Source organism: Humulus lupulus, chromosome 2 (assembly GCF_963169125.1).
Source record: "Humulus lupulus chromosome 2, drHumLupu1.1, whole genome shotgun sequence".
In the NCBI taxonomy this organism is placed as follows: Eukaryota; Viridiplantae; Streptophyta; class Magnoliopsida; order Rosales; family Cannabaceae; genus Humulus; species Humulus lupulus.
The window spans coordinates 607,439-632,196 of record NC_084794.1 but is presented as its reverse complement, the minus strand read 5'-3'; positions in this window follow the sequence as shown (position 1 = coordinate 632,196).

Sequence of the window (24,758 nt, the reverse complement as noted above, 5' to 3'; positions counted from 1 at the left end):
AGCTGCCTAGGAGATTTGGCCTGAATGGTCAATATTTTTGTTTGGTTGAATTAGGACCCCAATTCATGGTCTATAATAGCCCTATATAATATTATTGAGATGGGAAAAGGTTCAAAAAAATTAGAGCTTGTTAGAGAGAAATATGAGTGAATTACGAAATCGCTTCGGAGCCCTAGGCAGCTGCCTAGGAGATTTGGCCTGAAAGGTCAATTTTAATGTTTGGTTGAATTAGGACCCCAATTCATGGACAATAATAGCCCTATATAATATTATTTATATGGGAAAAGGTTAAAAAAAAATTAGAGCTTGTTGGAGGGAAATATGAGGGAATTACGAAATCGCTTCGGAGCCCTGGACAACTGCCTAGGAGATTTGGCCTGAAAGGTCAATTTTTTTGTTTGGTTGAATTAGGACCCCAATTCATGGACAATAATAGCCCTATATAATATTATGGAAATGGGAAAAGGTTAAAAAAAATTAGAGCTTGTTGGATGGAAATATGAGGGAATTACGAAATCGCTTCGGAGCCCTTGGCAGCTTGCCTAGGAGATTTGGCCTGAAAGGTCAATTTTTTTGTTTGGTTGAATTAGGACCCCAATTCATGGTCAATAATCGCGCTATATAATATTATTGAGATGGGAAAAGGTTCAAAAAATTAGAGCTTGTTAGAGAGAAATATAAGTGAATTACGAAATCGCTTCGGAGCCCTAGGCAGCTGCCTAGGAGTTTTGGCCTGAAAGGTCTATTTTTTTGTTTGGTTGGATTAGGACTCCAATTCATGGTCAATAATATCCCTATATAATATTATTGAGATTGGAAAAGGTTCAAAAAAATTATTCCTTGTTAGAGGGAAATATGAGGGAATTACGAAATCGCTTCGGAGCCCTAGGCAGCTGCCTAGGAGATTTGGCCTGAATGGTCAATATTTTTGTTTGGTTGAATTAGGACCCCAATTCATGGTCTATAATAGCCCTATATAATATTATTGAGATGGGAAAAGGTTCAAAAAAATTAGAGCTTGTTAGAGAGAAATATGAGTGAATTACGAAATCGCTTCGGAGCCCTAGGCAGCTGCCTAGGAGATTTGGCCTGAAAGGTCAATTTTACTGTTTGGTTGAATTAGGACCCCAATTCATGGACAATAATAGCCCTATATAATATTATTGATATGGGAAATGGTTCAAAAAAATTAGAGCTTGTTAGAGGGAAATATGAGGGAATTACGAAATCGCTTCGGAGCCCTAGGCAGCTGCCTAGGAGATTTGGCCTGAATGGTCAATTTTTTTGTTTGGTTGAATTAGGACCCCAATTCATGGTCTATAATAGCCCTACATAATATTTTTGAGATTGGAAATGGTTCAAAAAAACTAGAGCTATTTAGAGAGAAATATGAGAGAATTACGAAATCGCTTCGGAGCCCTAGGCAGCTGCCTATGAGATTTGGCCGGAAAGGTCAATTTTTTTGTTTGGTTGAATTAGGACCCCAATTCATGGTCAATAATCGCGCTATATAATATTATTGAGATGGGAAAAGGTTCAAAAAATTAGAGCTTGTTAGAGAGAAATATAAGTGAATTACGAAATCGCTTCGGAGCCCTAGGCAGCTGCCTAGGAGTTTTGGCCTGAAAGGTCTATTTTTTTGTTTGGTTGGATTAGGACTCCAATTCATGGTCAATAATATCCCTATATAATATTATTGAGATTGGAAAAGGTTCAAAAAATTTGAGCTTGTTAGAGAGAAATATAAGTGAATTACGAAATCGCTTCGGAGCCCTAGGCAGCTGCCTAGGAGTTTTGGCCTGAAAGGTCTATTTTTTTGTTTGGTTGGATTAGGACTCCAATTCATGGTCAATAATATCCCTATATAATATTATTGAGATTGGAAAAGGTTCAAAAAAATTATTGCTTGTTAGAGGGAAATATGAGGGAATTACGAAATCGCTTCGGTGCCCTAGGCAGCTGCCTAGGAGATTTGGCCTGAAAGGTCAATTTTACTGTTTGGTTGAATTAGGACCCCAATTCATGGACAATAATAGCCCTATATAATATTATTGATATGGGAAATGGTTCAAAAAAATTAGAGCTTGTTAGAGGGAAATATGAGGGAATTACGAAATCGCTTCGGAGCCCTAGGCAGCTGCCTAGGAGATTTGGCCTGAATGGTCAATTTTTTTGTTTGGTTGAATTAGGACCCCAATTCATGGTCTATAATAGCCCTACATAATATTTTTGAGATTGGAAATGGTTCAAAAAAACTAGAGCTATTTAGAGAGAAATATGAGAGAATTACGAAATCGCTTCGGAGCCCTAGGCAGCTGCCTATGAGATTTGGCCGGAAAGGTCAATTTTTTTGTTTGGTTGAATTAGGACCCCAATTCATGGTCAATAATCGCGCTATATAATATTATTGAGATGGGAAAAGGTTCAAAAAATTAGAGCTTGTTAGAGAGAAATATAAGTGAATTACGAAATCGCTTCGGAGCCCTAGGCAGCTGCCTAGGAGTTTTGGCCTGAAAGGTCTATTTTTTTGTTTGGTTGGATTAGGACTCCAATTCATGGTCAATAATATCCCTATATAATATTATTGAGATTGGAAAAGGTTCAAAAAAATTATTGCTTGTTAGAGGGAAATATGAGGGAATTACGAAATCGCTTCGGAGCCCTAGGCAGCTGCCTAGGAGATTTGGCCTGAATGGTCAATATTTTTGTTTGGTTGAATTAGGACCCCAATTCATGGTCTATAATAGCCCTATATAATATTATTGAGATGGGAAAAGGTTCAAAAAAATTAGAGCTTGTTAGAGAGAAATATGAGTGAATTACGAAATCGCTTCGGAGCCCTAGGCAGCTGCCTAGGAGATTTGGCCTGAAAGGTCAATTTTAATGTTTGGTTGAATTAGGACCCCAATTCATGGACAATAATAGCCCTATATAATATTATTTATATGGGAAAAGGTTAAAAAAAAATTAGAGCTTGTTGGAGGGAAATATGAGGGAATTACGAAATCGCTTCGGAGCCCTGGACAACTGCCTAGGAGATTTGGCCTGAAAGGTCAATTTTTTTGTTTGGTTGAATTAGGACCCCAATTCATGGAAAATAATGGCCCTATATAATATTATGGAAATGGGAAAAGGTTAAAAAAAATTAGAGCTTGTTGGATGGAAATATGAGGGAATTACGAAATCGCTTCGGAGCCCTTGGCAGCTTGCCTAGGAGATTTGGCCTGAAAGGTCAATTTTTTTGTTTGGTTGAATTAGGACCCCAATTCATGGTCAATAATCGCGCTATATAATATTATTGAGATGGGAAAAGGTTCAAAAAATTAGAGCTTGTTAGAGAGAAATATAAGTGAATTACGAAATCGCTTCGGAGCCCTAGGCAGCTGCCTAGGAGTTTTGGCCTGAAAGGTCTATTTTTTTGTTTGGTTGGATTAGGACTCCAATTCATGGTCAATAATATCCCTATATAATATTATTGAGATTGGAAAAGGTTCAAAAAAATTATTGCTTGTTAGAGGGAAATATGAGGGAATTACGAAATCGCTTCGGAGCCCTAGGCAGCTGCCTAGGAGATTTGGCCTGAATGGTCAATATTTTTGTTTGGTTGAATTAGGACCCCAATTCATGGTCTATAATAGCCCTATATAATATTATTGAGATGGGAAAAGGTTCAAAAAAATTAGAGCTTGTTAGAGAGAAATATGAGTGAATTACGAAATCGCTTCGGAGCCCTAGGCAGCTGCCTAGGAGATTTGGCCTGAAAGGTCAATTTTACTGTTTGGTTGAATTAGGACCCCAATTCATGGACAATAATAGCCCTATATAATATTATTGATATGGGAAAAGGTTCAAAAAAATTAGAGCTTGTTAGAGGGAAATATGAGGGAATTACGAAATCGCTTCGGAGCCCTAGGCAGCTGCCTAGGAGATTTGGCCTGAATGGTCAATTTTTTTGTTTGGTTGAATTAGGACCCCAATTCATGGTCTATAATAGTCCTATATAATATTATTGAGATGGGAAAAGGTTCAAAAAAATTAGAGCTTGTTAGAGTGAAATATGAGTGAATTACGAAATCGCTTCGGAGCCCTAGGCAGCTGCCTAGGAGATTTGGCCTGAAAGGTCAATTTTAATGTTTGGTTGAATTAGGACCCCAATTCATGGACAATAATAGCCCTATATAATATTATTTATATGGGCAAAGGTTCAAAAAAAATTAGAGCTTGTTGGAGGGAAATATGAGGGAATTACGAAATCGCTTCGGAGCCCTGGACAACTGCCTAGGAGATTTGGCCTGAAAGGTCAATTTTTTTGTTTGGTTGAATTAGGACCCCAATTCATGGAAAATAATGGCCCTATATAATATTATGGAAATGGGAAAAGGTTAAAAAAAATTAGAGCTTGTTGGATGGAAATATGAGGGAATTACGAAATCGCTTCGGAGCCCTTGGCAGCTTGCCTAGGAGATTTGGCCTGAATGGTCAATATTTTTGTTTGGTTGAATTAGGACCCCAATTCATGGTCTATAATAGCCCTATATAATATTATTGAGATGGGAAAAGGTTCAAAAAAATTAGAGCTTGTTAGAGAGAAATATGAGTGAATTACGAAATTGCTTCGGAGCCCTAGGCAGCTGCCTAGGAGATTTGGCCTGAAAGGTCAATTTTACTGTTTGGTTGAATTAGGACCCCAATTCATGGACAATAATAGCCCTATATAATATTATTGATATGGGAAATGGTTCAAAAAAATTAGAGCTTGTTAGTGGGAAATATGAGGGAATTACGAAATCGCTTCGGAGCCCTTGGCAGCTGCCTAGGAGATTTGGCCTGAATGGTCAATATTTTTGTTTGGTTGAATTAGGACCCCAATTCATGGTCTATAATAGCCCTATATAATATTATTGAGATGGGAAAAGGTTCAAAAAAATTAGAGCTTGTTAGAGAGAAATATGAGTGAATTACGAAATCGCTTCGGAGCCCTAGGCAGCTGCCTAGGAGATTTGGCCTGAAAGGTCAATTTTACTGTTTGGTTGAATTAGGACCCCAATTCATGGACAATAATAGCCCTATATAATATTATTGATATGGGAAATGGTTCAAAAAAATTAGAGCTTGTTAGAGGGAAATATGAGGGAATTACGAAATCGCTTCGGAGCCCTAGGCAGCTGCCTAGGAGATTTGGCCTGAATGGTCAATTTTTTTGTTTGGTTGAATTAGGACCCCAATTCATGGTCTATAATAGCCCTACATAATATTTTTGAGATTGGAAATGGTTCAAAAAAACTAGAGCTATTTAGAGAGAAATATGAGAGAATTACGAAATCGCTTCGGAGCCCTAGGCAGCTGCCTATGAGATTTGGCCGGAAAGGTCAATTTTTTTGTTTGGTTGAATTAGGACCCCAATTCATGGTCAATAATCGCGCTATATAATATTATTGAGATGGGAAAAGGTTCAAAAAATTAGAGCTTGTTAGAGAGAAATATAAGTGAATTACGAAATCGCTTCGGAGCCCTAGGCAGCTGCCTAGGAGTTTTGGCCTGAAAGGTCTATTTTTTTGTTTGGTTGGATTAGGACTCCAATTCATGGTCAATAATATCCCTATATAATATTATTGAGATTGGAAAAGGTTCAAAAAAATTATTGCTTGTTAGAGGGAAATATGAGGGAATTACGAAATCGCTTCGGAGCCCTAGGCAACTGCCTAGGAGATTTGGCCTGAATGGTCAATATTTTTGTTTGGTTGAATTAGGACCCCAATTCATGGTCTATAATAGCCCTATATAATATTATTGAGATGGGAAAAGGTTCAAAAAAATTAGAGCTTGTTAGAGAGAAATATGAGTGAATTACGAAATCGCTTCGGAGCCCTAGGCAGCTGCCTAGGAGATTTGGCCTGAAAGGTCAATTTTACTGTTTGGTTGAATTAGGACCCCAATTCATGGACAATAATAGCCCTATATAATATTATTGATATGGGAAAAGGTTCAAAAAAATTAGAGCTTGTTAGAGGGAAATATGAGGGAATTACGAAATCGCTTCGGAGCCCTAGGCAGCTGCCTAGGAGATTTGGCCTGAATGGTCAATTTTTTTGTTTGGTTGAATTAGGACCCCAATTCATGGTCTATAATAGTCCTATATAATATTATTGAGATGGGAAAAGGTTCAAAAAAATTAGAGCTTGTTAGAGTGAAATATGAGTGAATTACGAAATCGCTTCGGAGCCCTAGGCAGCTGCCTAGGAGATTTGGCCTGAAAGGTCAATTTTAATGTTTGGTTGAATTAGGACCCCTATTCATGGACAATAATAGCCCTATATAATATTATTTATATGGGCAAAGGTTCAAAAAAAATTAGAGCTTGTTGGAGGGAAATATGAGGGAATTACGAAATCGCTTCGGAGCCCTGGACAACTGCCTAGGAGATTTGGCCTGAAAGGTCAATTTTTTTGTTTGGTTGAATTAGGACCCCAATTCATGGAAAATAATGGCCCTATATAATATTATGGAAATGGGAAAAGGTTAAAAAAAATTAGAGCTTGTTGGATGGAAATATGAGGGAATTACGAAATCGCTTCGGAGCCCTTGGCAGCTTGCCTAGGAGATTTGGCCTGAAAGGTCAATTTTTTTGTTTGGTTGAATTAGGACCCCAATTCATGGTCAATAATAGCCCTACATAATATTTTTGAGATTGGAAATGGTTCAAAAAAACTAGAGCTATTTAGAGAGAAATACGAGAGAATTACGAAATCGCTTCGGAGCCCTAGGCAGCTGCCTATGAGATTTGGCCGGAAAGGTCAATTTTTTTGTTTGGTTGAATTAGGACCCCAATTCATGGTCAATAATCGCGCTATATAATATTATTGAGATGGGAAAAGGTTCAAAAAATTAGAGCTTGTTAGAGAGAAATATAAGTGAATTACGAAATCGCTTCGGAGCCCTAGGCAGCTGCCTAGGAGTTTTGGCCTGAAAGGTCTATTTTTTTTTTTGGTTGGATTAGGACTCCAATTCATGGTCAATAATATCCCTATATAGTATTATTGAGATGGGAAAAGGTTCAAAAAAATTAGAGCTTGTTAGAGAGAAATATGAGTGAATTACGAAATCGCTTCGGAGCCCTAGGCAGCTGCCTAGGAGATTTGGCCTGAAAGGTCAATTTTTTTGTTTGGTTGAATTAGGACCCCAATAAATGGTCAATAATCACCCTATATAACATTATTGAGATGGTAAAAGGTTCAAAAAAATTAGAGCTTGTTAGAGGGAAATATGAGGGAATTACGAAATCGCTTCGGAGCCCTAGGCAGCTGCCTAGGAGATTTGGCCTGAATGGTCAATATTTTTGTTTGGTTGAATTAGGACCCCAATTCATGGTCTATAATAGCCCTATATAATATTATTGAGATGGGAAAAGGTTCAAAAAAATTAGAGCTTGTTAGAGAGAAATATGAGTGAATTACGAAAGCGCTTCGGAGCCCTAGGCAGCTGCCTAGGAGAGTTGGCCTGAAAGGTCAATTTTACTGTTTGGTTGAATTAGGACCCCAATTCATGGACAATAATAGCCCTATATAATATTATTGATATGGGAAAAGGTTCAAAAAAATTATAGCTTGTTAGAGGGAAATATGAGGGAATTACGAAATCGCTTCGGAGCCCTAGGCAGCTGCCTAGGAGTTTTGGCCTGAAAGGTCTATTTTTTTGTTTGGTTGGATTAGGACTCCAATTCATGGTCAATAATATCCCTATATAATATTATTGAGATGGGAAAAGGTTCAAAAAAATTAGAGCTTGTTAGAGGGAAATATGAGGGAATTACGAAATCGCTTCGGAGCCCTAGGCAGCTGCCTAGGAGATTTGGCCTGAATGGTCAATATTTTTGTTTGGTTGAATTAGGACCCCAATTCATGGTCTATAATAGCCCTATATAATATTATTGAGATGGGAAAAGGTTCAAAAAAATTAGAGCTTGTTAGAGAGAAATATGAGTGAATTACGAAATCGCTTCGGAGCCCTAGGCCGCTGCCTAGGAGATTTGGCCTGAAAGGTCAATTTTACTGTTTGGTTGAATTAGGACCCCAATTCATGGACAATAATAGCCCTATATAATATTATTGATATGGGAAAAGGTTCAAAAAAATTAGAGCTTGTTAGAGGGAAATATGAGGGAATTACGAAATCGCTTCGGAGCCCTAGGCAGCTGCCTAGGAGATTTGGCCTGAATGGTCAATATTTTTGTTTGGTTGAATTAGGACCGCAATTCATGGTCTATAGTAGCCCTATATAATATTATTGAGATGGGAAAAGGTTCAAAAAAATTAGAGCTTGTTAGAGAGAAATATGAGTGAATTACGAAATCGCTTCGGAGCCCTAGGCAGCTGCCTAGGAGATTTGGCCTGAAAGGTCAATTTTACTGTTTGGTTGAATTAGGACCCCAATTCATGGACAATAATAGCCCTATATAATATTATTGATATGGGAAAAGGTTCAAAAAAATTAGAGCTTGTTAGAGGGAAATATGAGTGAATTACGAAATCGCTTCGGAGCCCTAGGCAGCTGCCTAGGAGATTTGGCCTGAATGGTCAATTTTTTTGTTTGGTTGAATTAGGACCCCAATTCATGGTCTATAATAGTCCTATATAATATTATTGAGATGGGAAAAGGTTCAAAAAAATTAGAGCTTGTTAGAGTGAAATATGAGTGAATTACGAAATCGCTTCGGAGCCCTAGGCAGCTGCCTAGGAGATTTGGCCTGAAAGGTCAATTTTAATGTTTGGTAGAATTAGGACCCCAATTCATGGACAATAATAGCCCTATATAATATTATTTATATGGGCAAAGGTTCAAAAAAAATTAGAGCTTGTTGGAGGGAAATATGAGGGAATTACGAAATCGCTTCGGAGCCCTGGACACCTGCCTAGGAGATTTGGCCTGAAAGGTCAATTTTTTTGTTTGGTTGAATTAGGACCCCAATTCATGGAAAATAATGGCCCTATATAATATTATGGAAATGGGAAAAGGTTAAAAAAAATTAGAGCTTGTTGGATGGAAATATGAGGGAATTACGAAATCGCTTCGGAGCCCTTGGCAGCTTGCCTAGGAGATTTGGCCTGAAAGGTCAATTTTTTTGTTTGGTTGAATTAGGACCCCAATTCATGGTCAATAATAGCCCTACATAATATTTTTGAGATTGGAAATGGTTCAAAAAAACTAGAGCTATTTAGAGAGAAATATGAGAGAATTACGAAATCGCTTCGGAGCCCTAGGCAGCTGCCTATGAGATTTGGCCGGAAAGGTCAATTTTTTTGTTTGGTTGAATTAGGACCCCAATTCATGGTCAATAATCGCGCTATATAATATTATTGAAATGGGAAAAGGTTCAAAAAATTAGAGCTTGTTAGAGTGAAATATAAGTGAATTACGAAATCGCTTCGGAGCCCTAGGCAGCTGCCTAGGAGATTTGGCCTGAAAGGTCAATTTTAATGTTTGGTAGAATTAGGACCCCAATTCATGGACAATAATAGCCCTATATAATATTATTTATATGGGCAAAGGTTCAAAAAAAATTAGAGCTTGTTGGAGGGAAATATGAGGGAATTACGAAATCGCTTCGGAGCCCTGGACAACTGCCTAGGAGATTTGGCCTGAAAGGTCAATTTTTTTGTTTGGTTGAATTAGGACCCCAATTCATGGAAAATAATGGCCCTATATAATATTATGGAAATGGGAAAAGGTTAAAAAAAATTAGAGCTTGTTGGATGGAAATATGAGGGAATTACGAAATCGCTTCGGAGCCCTTGGCAGCTTGCCTAGGAGATTTGGCCTGAAAGGTCAATTTTTTTGTTTGGTTGAATTAGGACCCCAATTCATGGTCAATAATAGCCCTACATAATATTTTTGAGATTGGAAATGGTTCAAAAAAACTAGAGCTATTTAGAGAGAAATATGAGAGAATTACGAAATCGCTTCGGAGCCCTAGGCAGCTGCCTATGAGATTTGGCCGGAAAGGTCAATTTTTTTGTTTGGTTGAATTAGGACCCCAATTCATGGTCAATAATCGCGCTATATAATATTATTGAAATGGGAAAAGGTTCAAAAAATTAGAGCTTGTTAGAGTGAAATATAAGTGAATTACGAAATCGCTTCGGAGCCCTAGGCAGCTGCCTAGGAGTTTTGGCCTGAAAGGTCTATTTTTTTGTTTGGTTGGATTAGGACTCCAATTCATGGTCAATAATATCCCTATATAATATTATTGAGATGGGAAAAGGTTCAAAAAAATTAGAGCTTGTTAGAGAGAAATATGAGTGAATTACGAAATCGCTTCGGAGCCCTAGGCAGCTGCCTAGGAGTTTTGGCCTGAAAGGTCAATTTTTTTGTTTGGTTGAATTAGGACCCCAATTCATGGTCAATAATCGCCCTATATAATATTATTGAGATGGGAAAAGGTTCAAAAAAATTAGAGCTTGTTAGAGGGAAATATGAGGGAATTACGAAATCGCTTCGGAGCCCTAGGCAGCTGCCTAGGAGATTTGGCCTGAATGGTCAATATTTTTGTTTGGTTGAATTAGGACCCCAATTCATGGTCTATAATAGCCCTATATAATATTATTGAGATGGGAAAAGGTTCAAAAAAATTAGAGCTTGTTAGAGAGAAATATGAGTGAATTACGAAATCGCTTCGGAGCCCTAGGCAGCTGCCTAGGAGATTTGGCCTGAAAGGTCAATTTTACTGTTTGTTTGAAGTAGGACCCCAATTCATGGACAATAATAGCCCTATATAATATTATTGATATGGGAAAAGGTTCAAAAAAATTAGAGCTTGTTAGAGGGAAATATGAGGGAATTACGAAATCGCTTCGGAGCCCTAGGCAGCTGCCTAGGAGATTTGGCCTGAAAGGTCAATTTTTTTGTTTGGTTGAATTAGGACCCCAATTCATGGTCAATAATCGCCCTATATAATATTATTGAGATGGGAAAAGGTTCAAAAATATTAGAGCTTGTTAGATAGAAATATGAGTGAATTACGAAATCGCTTCGGAGCCCTAGGCAGCTGCCTAGGAGATTTGGCCTGAAAGGTCAATTTTTTTGTTTGGTTGAATTAGGACCCCAATTCATGGACAATAATAGCCCTATATAATATTATTGATATGGGAAAAGGTTCAAAAAAATTAGAGCTTGTTAGAGGGAAATATGAGGGAATTACGAAATCGCTTCGGAGCCCTAGGCAGCTGCCTAGGAGATTTGGCCTGAAAGGTCAATTTTTTTGTTTGGTTGAATTAGGACCCCAATACATGGTCAATAATCGCCTTATATAATATTATTGAGATGGTAAAAGGTTAAAAAAAATTAGAGCTTGTTAGATAGAAATATGAGTGAATTGCGAAATCGCTTCGGAGCCCTAGGCAGCCGCCTAGGAGATTTCTCCTGAAAGGGCAATTTTTTTGTTTGGTTGAATTAGGACCCCAATTCATGGACAATAATAGCCCTATATAATATTATTAAGATGGGAAAAGGTTCAAAAAATTAGAGCTTGTTAGAGAGAAATATGAGTGAATTACGAAATCGCTTCGGAGCCCTAGGCAGCTGCCTAGGAGTTTTGGCCTGAAAGGTCAATTTTTTTGTTTGGTTGAATTAGGACCCCAATTCATGGTCAATAATCGCCCTATATAATATTATTGAGATGGGAAAAGGTTCAAAAAAATTAGAGCTTGTTAGAGGGAAATATGAGGGAATTACGAAAACGCTTCGGAGCCCTAGGCAGCTGCCTAGGAGATTTGGCCTGAATGGTCAATATTTTTGTTTGGTTGAATTAGGACCCCAATTCATGGTCTATAATAGCCCTATATAATATTATTGATATGGGAAAAGGTTCAAAAAAATTAGAGCTTGTTAGAGGGAAATATGAGGGAATTACGAAATCGCTTCGGAGCCCTAGGCAGCTGCCTAGGAGATTTGGCCTGAAAGGTCAATTTTTTTGTTTGGTTGAATTAGGACCCCAATTCATGGACAATAATAGCCCTATATAATATTATTGATATGGGAAAAGGTTCAAAAAATTAGAGCTTGTTAGAGAGAAATATGAGTGAATTACGAAATCGCTTCGGAGCCCTAGGCAGCTGCCTAGGAGATTTGGCCTGAAAGGTCAATTTTACTGTTTGGTTGAATTAGGACCCCAATTCATGGACAATAATAGCCCTATATAATATTATTGATATGGGAAAAGGTTCAAAAAAATTAGAGCTTGTTAGAGGGAAATATGAGGGAATTACGAAATCGCTTCGGAGCCCTAGGCAGCTGCCTAGGAGATTTGGCCTGAATGGTCAATTTTTTTGTTTGGTTGAATTAGGACCCCAATTCATGGTCTATAATAGCCCTATATAATATTATTGAGATGGGAAAAGGTTCAAAAAAATTAGAGCTTGTTAGAGTGAAATATGAGTGAATTACGAAATCGCTTCGGAGCCCTAGGCAGCTGCCTAGGAGATTTGGCCTGAAAGGTCAATTTTACTGTTTGTTAGAAGTAGGACCCCAATTCATGGACAATAATAGCCCTATATAATATTATTGATATGGGAAAAGGTTCAAAAAAATTAGAGCTTGTTAGAGGGAAATATGAGGGAATTACGAAATCGCTTCGGAGCCCTAGGCAGCTGCCTAGGAGATTTGGCCTGAAAGGTCAATTTTTTTGTTTGGTTGAATTAGCACCCCAATTCATGGTCAATAATCGCCCTATATAATATTATTGAGATGGGAAAAGGTTCAAAAAAATTAGAGCTTGTTAGAGGGAAATATGAGGGAATTACGAAATCGCTTCGGAGCCCTAGGCAGCTGCCTAGGAGATTTGGCCTGAATGGTCAATATTTTTGTTTGGTTGAATTAGGACCACAATTCATGGTCTATAATAGCCCTATATAATATTATTGAGATGGGAAAAGGTTCAAAAAAATTAGAGCTTGTTAGAGAGAAATATGAGTGAATTACGAAATCGCTTCGGAGCCCTAGGCAGCTGCCTAGGAGATTTGGCCTGAAAGGTCAATTTTACTGTTTGTTTGAAGTAGGACCCCAATTCATGGACAATAATAGCCCTATATAATATTATTGATATGGGAAAAGGTTCAAAAAAATTAGAGCTTGTTAGAGGGAAATATGAGGGAATTACGAAATCGCTTCGGAGCCCTAGGCAGCTGCCTAGGAGATTTGGCCTGAAAGGTCAATTTTTTTGTTTGGTTGAATTAGGACCCCAATTCATGGTCAATAATCGCCCTATATAATATTATTGAGATGGGAAAAGGTTCAAAAAAATTAGAGCTTGTTAGAGGGAAATATGAGTGAATTACGAAATCGCTTCGGAGCCCTAGGCAGCTGCCTAGGAGTTTTGGCCTGAAAGGTCTATTTTTTTGTTTGGTTGGATTAGGACTCCAATTCATGGTCAATAATATCCCTATATAATATTATTGATATGGGAAAAGGTTCAAAAAAATTAGAGCTTGTTAGAGAGAAATATGAGTGAATTACGAAATCGCTTCGGAGCCCTAGGCAGCTGCCTAGGAGTTTTGGCCTGAAAGGTCAATTTTTTTGTTTGGTTGAATTAGGACCCCAATTCATGGTCAATAATCGCCCTATATAATATTATTGAGATGGGAAAAGGTTCAAAAAAATTAGATCTTGTTAGAGGGAAATATGAGGGAATTACGAAATCGCTTTGGAGCCCTAGGCAGCTGCCTAGGAGATTTGGCCTGAATGGTCAATATTTTTGTTTGGTTGAATTAGGACCCAAATTCATGGTCTATAATAGCCCTATATAATATTATTGAGATGGGAAAAGGTTCAAAAAAATTAGAGCTTGTTAGAGAGAAATATGAGTGAATTACGAAATCGCTTCGGAGCCCTAGGCAGCTGCCTAGGAGATTTGGCCTGAAAGGTCAATTTGACTGTTTGTTTGAAGTAGGACCCCAATTCATGGACAATAATAGCCCTATATAATATTAATGATATGGGAAAAGGTTCAAAAAAATTAGAGCTTGTTAGAGGGAAATATGAGGGAATTACGAAATCGCTTCGGAGCCCTAGGCAGCTGCCTAGGAGATTTGGCCTGAAAGGTCAATTTTACTGTTTGTTTGAAGTAGGACCCCAATTCATGGACAATAATAGCCCTATATAATATTATTGATATGGGAAAAGGTTCAAAAAAATTAGAGCTTGTTAGAGGGAAATATGAGGGAATTACGAAATCGCTTCGGAGCCCTAGGCAGCTGCCTAGGAGATTTGGCCTGAAAGGTCAATTTTTTTGTTTGGTTGAATTAGGACCCCAATTCATGGTCAATATTCGCCCTATATAATATTATTGAGATGGGAAAAGGTTCAAAAAAATTAGAGCTTGTTAGAGGGAAATATGAGTGAATTACGAAATCGCTTCGGAGCCCTAGGCAGCTGCCTAGGAGTTTTGGCCTGAAAGGTCTATTTTTTTGTTTGGTTGGATTAGGACTCCAATTCATGGTCAATAATATCCCTATATAATATTATTGAGATGGGAAAAGGTTCAAAAAAATTAGAGCTTGTTAGAGAGAAATATGAGTGAATTACGAAATCGCTTCGGAGCCCTAGGCAGCTGCCTAGGAGTTTTGGCCTGAAAGGTCAATTTTTTTGTTTGGTTGAATTAGGACCCCAATTCATGGTCAATAATCGCCCTATATAATATTATTGAGATGGGAAAAGGTTCAAAAAAATTAGAGCTTGTTAGAGGGAAATATGAGCGAATTACGAAATCGCTTCGGAGCCCTAGGCAGCTGCCTAGGAGATTTGGCCTGAATGGTCAATATTTTTGTTTGGTTGAATTAGGACCCAAATTCATGGTCTATAATAGCCCTATATAATATTATTGAGATGGGAAAAGGTTCAAAAAAATTAGAGCTTGTTAGAGAGAAATATGAGTGAATTACGAAATCGCTTCGGAGCCCTAGGCAGCTGCCTAGGAGATTTGGCCTGAAAGGTCAATTTTACTGTTTGTTTGAAGTAGGACCCCAATTCATGGACAATAATAGCCCTATATAATATTAATGATATGGGAAAAGGTTCAAAAAAATTAGAGCTTGTTAGAGGGAAATATGAGGGAATTACGAAATCGCTTCGGAGCCCTAGGCAGCTGCCTAGGAGATTTGGCCTGAAAGATCAATTTTTTTGTTTGGTTGAATTAGGACCCCAATTCATGGTCAATAATCGCCCTATATAATATTATTGAGATGGGAAAAGGTTCAAATAAATTAGAGCTTGTTAGATAGAAATATGAGTGAATTACGAAATCGCTTCGGAGCCCTAGGCAGCTGCCTAGGAGATTTGGCCTGAAAGGTCAATTTTTTTGTTTGGTTGAATTAGGACCCCAATACATGGTCAATAATCGCCCTATATAATGTTATTGAGATGGTAAAAGGTTCAAAAAAATTAGAGCTTGTTAGATAGAAATATGAGTGAATTACGAAATCGCTTCGGAGCCCTAGGCAGCCGCCTAGGAGATTTCTCCTGAAAGGTCAATTTTTTTGTTTGGTTGAATTAGGACCCCAATTCATGGACAATAATAGCCCTATATAATATTATTAAGATGGGAAAAGGTTCAAAAAATTAGAGCTTGTTAGAGAGAAATATGAGTGAATTACGAAATCGCTTCGGAGCCCTAGGCAGCTGCCTAGGAGTTTTGGCCTGAAAGGTCAATTTTTTTGTTTGGTTGAATTAGGACCCCAATTCATGGTCAATAATCGCCCTATATAATATTATTGTGTTGGGAAAAGGTTCAAAAAAATTAGAGCTTGTTAGAGGGAAATATGAGGGAATTACGAAATCGCTTCGGAGCCCTAGGCAGCTGCCTTGGAGATTTGGCCTGAATGGTCAATATTTTTGTTTGGTTGAATTAGGACCCCAATTCATGGTCTATAATAGCCCTATATAATATTATTGATATGGGAAAAGGTTCAAAAAAATTAGAGCTTGTTAGAGGAAAATATGAGGGAATTACGAAATCGCTTCGGAGCCCTAGGCAGCTGCCTAGGAGATTTGGCCTGAAAGGTCAATTTTTTTGTTTAGTTGAATTAGGACCCCAATTCATGGACAATAATAGCCCTATATAATATTATTGATATGGGAAAAGGTTCAAAAAATTAGAGCTTGTTAGAGAGAAATATGAGTGAATTACGAAACCGCTTCGGAGCCCTAGGCAGCTGCCTAGGAGATTTGGCCTGAAAGGTCAATTTTACTGTTTGGTTGAATTAGGACCCCAATTCATGGACAATAAAAGCCCTATATAATATTATTGATATGGGAAAAGGTTCAAAAAAATTAGAGCTTGTTAGAGGGAAATATGAGGGAATTACGAAATCGCTTCGGAGCCCTAGGCAGCTGCCTAGGAGATTTGGCCTGAATGGTCAATTTTTTTGTTTGGTTGAATTAGGACCCCAATTCATGGTCTATAATAGCCCTATATAATATTATTGAGATGGGAAAAGGTTCAAAAAAATTAGAGCTTGTTAGAGTGAAATATGAGTGAATTACGAAATCGCTTCGGAGCCCTAGGCAGCTGCCTAGGAGATTTGGCCTGAAAGGTCAATTTTAATGTTTGGTTGAATTAGGACCCCAATTCATGGACAATAATAGCCCTATATAATATTATTGATATGGGCAAAGGTTCAAAAAAAATTAGAGCTTGTTGGAGGGAAATATGAGGGAATTACGAAATCGCTTCGAAGCCCTGGACAACTGCCTAGGAGATTTGGCCTGAAAGGTCAATTTTTTTGTTTGGTTGAATTAGGACCCCAATTCATGGAAAATAATGGCCCTATATAATATTATGGAAATGGGAAAAGGTTAAAAAAAATTAGAGCTTGTTGGATGGAAATATGAGGGAATTACGAAATCGCTTCGGAGCCCTTGGCAGCTTGCCTAGGAGATTTGGCCTGAAAGGTCAATTTTTTTGTTTGGTTGAATTAGGACCCCAATTCATGGTCAATAATAGCCCTACATAATATTTTTGAGATTGGAAATGGTTCAAAAAAACTAGAGCTATTTAGAGAGAAATATGAGTGAATTACGAAATCGCTTCGGAGCCCTAGGCAGCTGCCTATGAGATTTGGCCGGAAAGGTCAATTTTTTTGTTTGGTTGAATTAGGACCCCAATTCATGGTCAATAATCGCGCTATATAATATTATTGAGATGGGAAAAGGTTCAAAAAATTAGAGCTTGTTAGAGAGAAATATAAGTGAATTACGAAATCGCTTCGGAGCCCTAGGCAGCTGCCTAGGAGTTTTGGCCTGAAAGGTCTATTTTTTTGTTTGGTTGGATTAGGACCCCAATTCATGGTCAATAATAGCCCTATATAATATTATTGAGATGGGAAAAGGTTCAAAAAAATTAGAGCTTGTTAGAGAGAAATATGAGTGAATTACGAAATCGCTTCGGAGCCCTAGGCAGCTGCCTAGGAGATTTGGCCTGAAAGGTCAATTTTTTTCTTTGGTTGAATTAGGACCCCAATTCATGGACAATAATAGCCCTATATAATATTATTGATATGGGAAAAGGTTCAAAAAAATTAGAGCTTGTTAGAGGGAAATATGAGGGAATTACGAAATCGCTTCGGAGCCCTAGGCAGCTGCCTAGGAGATTTGGCCTGAAAGGTCAATTTTTTTGTTTAGTTGAATTAGGACCCCAATACATGGTCAATAATCGCCCTATATAATATTATTGAGATGGTAAAAGGTTCAAAAATATTAGAGCTGGTTAGATAGAAATATGAGTGAATTACGAAATCGCTTCGGAGCCCTAGGCAGCTGCCTAGGAGATTTCTCCTGAAAGGTCAATTTTTTTGTTTGGTTGAATTAGGACCCCAATTCATGGACAATAATAGCCCTATATAATATTATTTAGATGGGAAAAGGGTCAAAAAATTAGAGCTTGTTAGAGAGAAATATGAGTGAATTACGAAATCGCTTCGGAGCCCTAGGCAGCTGCCTAGGAGTTTTGGCCTGAATGGTCAATTTTTTTGTTTGGTTGAATTAGGACCCCAATTCATGGTCAATAATCGCCCTATATAATATTATTGAGATGGGAAAAGGTTCAAAAAAATTAGAGCTTGTTAGATAGAAATATGAGTGAATTACGAAATCGCTTCGGAGCCCTAGGCAGCTGCGTAGGAGATTTGGCCTGAAAGGTCAATTTTTTTGTTTGGTTGAATTAGGACCCAAATTCATGGACAATAATAGTCCTATATAATATTATTGATATGGGAAAAGGTTCAAAAAAATTAGAGCTTGTTAGAGGGAAATATGAGGGAATTACGAAATCGCTTCGGAGCCCTAGGCAGCTGCCTAGGAGATTTGGCCTGAAAGGTCAATTTTTTTGTTTGGTTGTATTAGGACCCCAATACATGGTCAATAATCGCCCTATATAATATTATTGATATGGTAAAAGGTTCAAAAAAATTAGAGCTTGTTAGATAGAAATATGAGTGAATTACGAAATGGCTTCGGAGCCCTAGGCAGCTGCCTAGGAGATTTCTCCTGAAAGGTCAATTTTAATGTTTGGTTGAATTAGGACCCCAATTCATGGACAATAATAGCCCTATATAATATTATGGATATGGGCAAAGGTTCAAAAAAAATTAGAGCTTGTTGGAGGGAAATATGAGGGAATTACGAAATCGCTTCGGAGCCCTGGACAACTGCCTAGGAGATTTGGCCTGAAAGGTCAATTTTTTTGTTTGGTTGAATTAGGACCCCAATTCATGGAAAATAATGGCCCTATATAATATTATGGAAATGGGAAAAGGTTAAAAAAAATTAGAGCTTTTTGGATGGAAATATGAGGGAATTACGAAATCACTTCGGAGCCCTTGGCAGGTTGCCTAGGAGATTTGGCCTGAAAGGTCAATTTTTTTGTTTGGTTGAATTAGGACCCCAATTCATGGTCAATAATAGCCCTGCATAATATTTTTGAGATTGGAAATGGTTCAAAAAAACTAGAGCTATTTAGAGAGAAATATGAGTGAATTACGAAATCGCTTCGGAGCCCTAGGCAGCTGCCTATGAGATTTGGCCGGAAAGGTCAATTTTTTTGTTTGGTTGAATTAGGACCCCAATTCATGGTCAATAATCGCGCTATATAATATTATTGAGATGGGAAAAGGTTCAAAAAAATTAGAGCTTGTTAGAAGGAAATATGAGGGAATTACGAAATCGCTTCGGAGCCCTAGGCAGCTGCCTTGGAGATTTGGCCTGAATGGTCAATATTTTTGTTTGGTTGAATTAGGACCCCAATTCATGGTCTATAATAGCCCTATATAATATTATTGATATGGGAAAAGGTTCAAAAAAATTAGAGCTTGTTAGAGGAAAATATGAGGGAATTACGAAATCGCTTCGGAGCCCTAGGCAGCTGCCTAGGAGATTTGGCCTGAAAGGTCAATTTTTTTGTTTGGTTGAATTAGGACCCCAATTCATGGACAATAATAGCCCTATATAATATTATTGATATGGGAAAAGGTTCAAAAAATTAGAGCTTGTTAGAGAGAAATATGAGTGAATTACGAAATCGCTTCGGAGCCCTAGGCAGCTGCCTAGGAGATTTGGCCTGAAAGGTCAATTTTACTGTTTGGTTGAATTAGGACCCCAATTCATGGACAATAATAGCCCTATATAATATTATTGATATGGGAAAAGGTTCAAAAAAATTAGAGCTTGTTAGAGGGAAATATGAGGGAATTACGAAATCGCTTCGGAGCCCTAGGCAGCTGCCTAGGAGATTTGGCCTGAATGGTCAATTTTTTTGTTTGGTTGAATTAGGACCCCAATTCATGGTCTATAATAGCCCTATATAATATTATTGAGATGGGAAAAGGTTCAAAAAAATTAGAGCTTGTTAGAGTGAAATATGAGTGAATTACGAAATCGCTTCGGAGCCCTAGGCAGCTGCCTAGGAGATTTGGCCTGAAAGGTCAATTTTAATGTTTGGTTGAATTAGGACCCCAATTCATGGACAATAATAGCCCTATATAATATTATTGATATGGGCAAAGGTTCAAAAAAAATTAGAGCTTGTTGGAGGGAAATATGAGGGAATTACGAAATCGCTTCGGAGCCCTGGACAACTGCCTAGGAGATTTGGCCTGAAAGGTCAATTTTTTTGTTTGGTTGAATTAGGACCCCAATTCATGGAAAATAATGGCCCTATATAATATTATGGAAATGGGAAAAGGTTAAAAAAAATTAGAGCTTGTTGGATGGAAATATGAGGGAATTACGAAATCGCTTCGGAGCCCTTGGCAGCTTGCCTAGGAGATTTGGCCTGAAAGGTCAATTTTTTTGTTTGGTTGAATTAGGACCCCAATTCATGGTCAATAATAGCCCTACATAATATTTTTGAGATTGGAAATGGTTCAAAAAAACTAGAGCTATTTAGAGAGAAATATGAGTGAATTATGAAATCGCTTCGGAGCCCTAGGCAGCTGCCTATGAGATTTGGCCGGAAAGGTCAATTTTTTTGTTTGGTTGAATTAGGACCCCAATTCATGGTCAATAATCGCGCTATATAATATTATTGAGATGGGAAAAGGTTCAAAAAATTAGAGCTTGTTAGAGAGAAATATAAGTGAATTACGAAATCGCTTCGGAGCCCTAGGCAGCTGCCTAGGAGTTTTGGCCTGAAAGGTCTATTTTTTTGTTTGGTTGGATTAGGACCCCAATTCATGGTCAATAATAGCCCTATATAATATTATTGAGATGGGAAAAGGTTCAAAAAAATTAGAGCTTGTTAGAGAGAAATATGAGTGAATTACGAAATCGCTTCGGAGCCCTAGGCAGCTGCCTAGGAGATTTGGCCTGAAAGGTCAATTTTTTTCTTTGGTTGAATTAGGACCCCAATTCATGGACAATAATAGCCCTATATAATATTATTGATATGGGAAAAGGTTCAAAAAAATTAGAGCTTGTTAGAGGGAAATATGAGGGAATTACGAAATCGCTTCGGAGCCCTAGGCAGCTGCCTAGGAGATTTGGCCTGAAAGGTCAATTTTTTTGTTTAGTTGAATTAGGACCCCAATACATGGTCAATAATCGCCCTATATAATATTATTGAGATGGTAAAAGGTTCAAAAATATTAGAGCTGGTTAGATAGAAATATGAGTGAATTACGAAATCGCTTCGGAGCCCTAGGCAGCTGCCTAGGAGATTTCTCCTGAAAGGTCAATTTTTTTGTTTGGTTGAATTAGGACCCCAATTCATGGACAATAATAGCCCTATATAATATTATTTAGATGGGAAAAGGGTCAAAAAATTAGAGCTTGTTAGAGAGAAATATGAGTGAATTACGAAATCGCTTCGGAGCCCTAGGCAGCTGCCTAGGAGTTTTGGCCTGAATGGTCAATTTTTTTGTTTGGTTGAATTAGGACCCCAATTCATGGTCAATAATCGCCCTATATAATATTATTGAGATGGGAAAAGGTTCAAAAAAATTAGAGCTTGTTAGATAGAAATATGAGTGAATTACGAAATCGCTTCGGAGCCCTAGGCAGCTGCGTAGGAGATTTGGCCTGAAAGGTCAATTTTTTTGTTTGGTTGAATTAGGACCCAAATTCATGGACAATAATAGCCCTATATAATATTATTGATATGGGAAAAGGTTCAAAAAAATTAGAGCTTGTTAGAGGGAAATATGAGGGAATTACGAAATCGCTTCGGAGCCCTAGGCAGCTGCCTAGGAGATTTGGCCTGAAAGGTCAATTTTTTTGTTTGGTTGTATTAGGACCCCAATACATGGTCAATAATCGCCCTATATAATATTATTGATATGGTAAAAGGTTCAAAAAAAGTAGAGCTTGTTAGATAGAAATATGAGTGAATTACGAAATGGCTTCGGAGCCCTAGGCAGCTGCCTAGGAGATTTCTCCTGAAAGGTCAATTTTAATGTTTGGTTGAATTAGGACCCCAATTCATGGACAATAATAGCCCTATATAATATTATGGATATGGGCAAAGGTTCAAAAAAAATTAGAGCTTGTTGGAGGGAAATATGAGGGAATTACGAAATCGCTTCGGAGCCCTGGACAACTGCCTAGGAGATTTGGCCTGAAAGGTCAATTTTTTTGTTTGGTTGAATTAGGACCCCAATTCATGGAAAATAATGGCCCTATATAATATTATGGAAATGGGAAAAGGTTAAAAAAAATTAGAGCTTGTTGGATGGAAATATGAGGGAATTACGAAATCACTTCGGAGCCCTTGGCAGGTTGCCTAGGAGATTTGGCCTGAAAGGTCAATTTTTTTGTTTGGTTGAATTAGGACCCCAATTCATGGTCAATAATAGCCCTGCATAATATTTTTGAGATTGGAAATGGTTCAAAAAAACTAGAGCTATTTAGAGAGAAATATGAGTGAATTACGAAATCGCTTCGGAGCCCTAGGCAGCTGCCTATGAGATTTGGCCGGAAAGGTCAATTTTTTTGTTTGGTTGAATTAGGACCCCAATTCATGGTCAATAATCGCGCTATATAATATTATTGAGATGGGAAAAGGTTCAAAAAATTAGAGCTTGTTAGAGAGAAATATAAGTGAATTACGAAATCGCTTCGGAGCCCTAGGCAGCTGCCTAGGAGTTTTGGCCTGAAAGATCTATTTTTTTGTTTGGTTGGATTAGGACCCCTATTCATGGTCAATAATAGCCCTATATAATATTATTGAGATGGGAAAAGGTTCAAACAAATTAGAGCTTGTTAGAGAGAAATATGAGTGAATTACGAGATCGCTTCGGAGCCCTAGGCAGCTACCTAGGAGATTTGGCCGGAAAGGTCAATTTTTTTGTTTGGTTGAATTAGGACCCCAATACATGGTCAATATTCGCCCTATATAATATTATTGAGATGGTAAAAGGTTCAAAAAAATTAGAGCTTGTTAGATAGAAATATGAGTGAATTACGAAATCGCTTCGGAGCCCTAGGCTGCCTAGGAGATTTCGCCTGAAAGGTCAATTTTTTTGTTTGGTTGAATTAGGACCCCAATTCATGGACAATAATAGCCCTATATAATATTATTGAGATGGGAAAAGTTTCAAAAAATTAGAGCTTGTTAGAGAGAAATATAAGTGAATTACGAAATCGCTTCGGAGCCTTAGGCAGCTGCCTAGGAGTTTTGGCCTGAAAGGTCAATTTTTTTGTTTGGTTGAATTAGGACCCCAATTCATGGTCAATAATCGCCCTATATAATATTATTGAGATGGGAAAAGGTTCAAAAAAATTAGAGCTTGTTAGATAGAAATATGAGTGAATTACGAAATCGCTTCGGAGCCCTAGGCAGCTGCCTAGGAGATTTGGCCTGAAAGGTCAATTTTTTTGTTTGGTTGAATTAGGACCCCAATTCATGGACAATAATAGCCCTATATAATATTATTGATATGGGAAAAGGTTCAAAAAAATTAGAGCTTGTTAGAGGGAAATATGAGGGAATTACGAAATCGCTTCGGAGCCCTAGGCAGCTGCCTAGGAGATTTTGCCTGAATGGTCAATATTTTTGTTTGGTTGAATTAGGACCCCAATTCATGGTCTATAATAGCCCTATATAATATTATTGAGATGGGAAAAGGTTCAAAAATATTAGAGCTTGTTAGAGAGAAATATGAGTGAATTACGAAATCGCTTCGGAGCCCTAGGCACTGCCTAGGAGATTTGGCCTGAAAGGTCAATTTTAATGTTTGGTTGAATTAGGACCCCAATTCATGGAAAATAATGGCCCTATATAATATTATGGATATGGGAAAAGGTTAAAAAAAATTAGAGCTTGTTGGATGGAAATATGAGGGAATTACGAAATCGCTTCGGAGCCCTTGGCAGCTTGCCTAGGAGATTTGGCCTGAAAGGTCAATTTTTTTGTTTGGTTGAATTAAGACCCCAATTCAAGGTCAATAATAGCCCTACATAATATTTTTGAGATTGGAAATGGTTCAAAAAAACTAGAGCTATTTAGAGAGAAATATGAGTGAATTACGAAATCGCTTCGGAGCCCTAGGCAGCTGCCTATGAGATTTGGCCTGAAAGGTCAATTTTTTTGTTTGGTTGAATTAGGACCCCAATACATGGTCAATAATCGCCCTATATAATATTATTGAGATGGTAAAAGGTTCAAAAAAATTAGAGCTTGTTAGATAGAAATATGAGTGAATTACGAAATCGCTTCGGAGCCCTAGGCTGCCTAGGAGATTTCGCCTGAAAGGTCAATTTTTTTGTTTGGTTGAATTAGGACCCCAATTCATGGACAATAATAGCCCTATATAATATTATTGAGATGGGAAAAGTTTCAAAAAATTAGAGCTTGTTAGAGAGAAATATAAGTGAATTACGAAATCGCTTCGGAGCCTTAGGCAGCTGCCTAGGAGTTTTGGCCTGAAAGGTCAATTTTTTTGTTTGGTTGAATTAGGACCCCAATTCATGGTCAATAATCGCCCTATATAATATTATTGAGATGGGAAAAGGTTCAAAAAAATTAGAGCTTGTTAGATAGAAATATGAGTGAATTACGAAATCGCTTCGGAGCCCTAGGCAGCTGCCTAGGAGATTTGGCCTGAAAGGTCAATTTTTTTGTTTGGTTGAATTAGGACCCCAATTCATGGACAATAATAGCCCTATATAATATTATTGATATGGGAAAAGGTTCAAAAAAATTAGAGCTTGTTAGAGGGAAATATGAGGGAATTACGAAATCGCTTCGGAGCCCTAGGCAGCTGCCTAGGAGATTTTGCCTG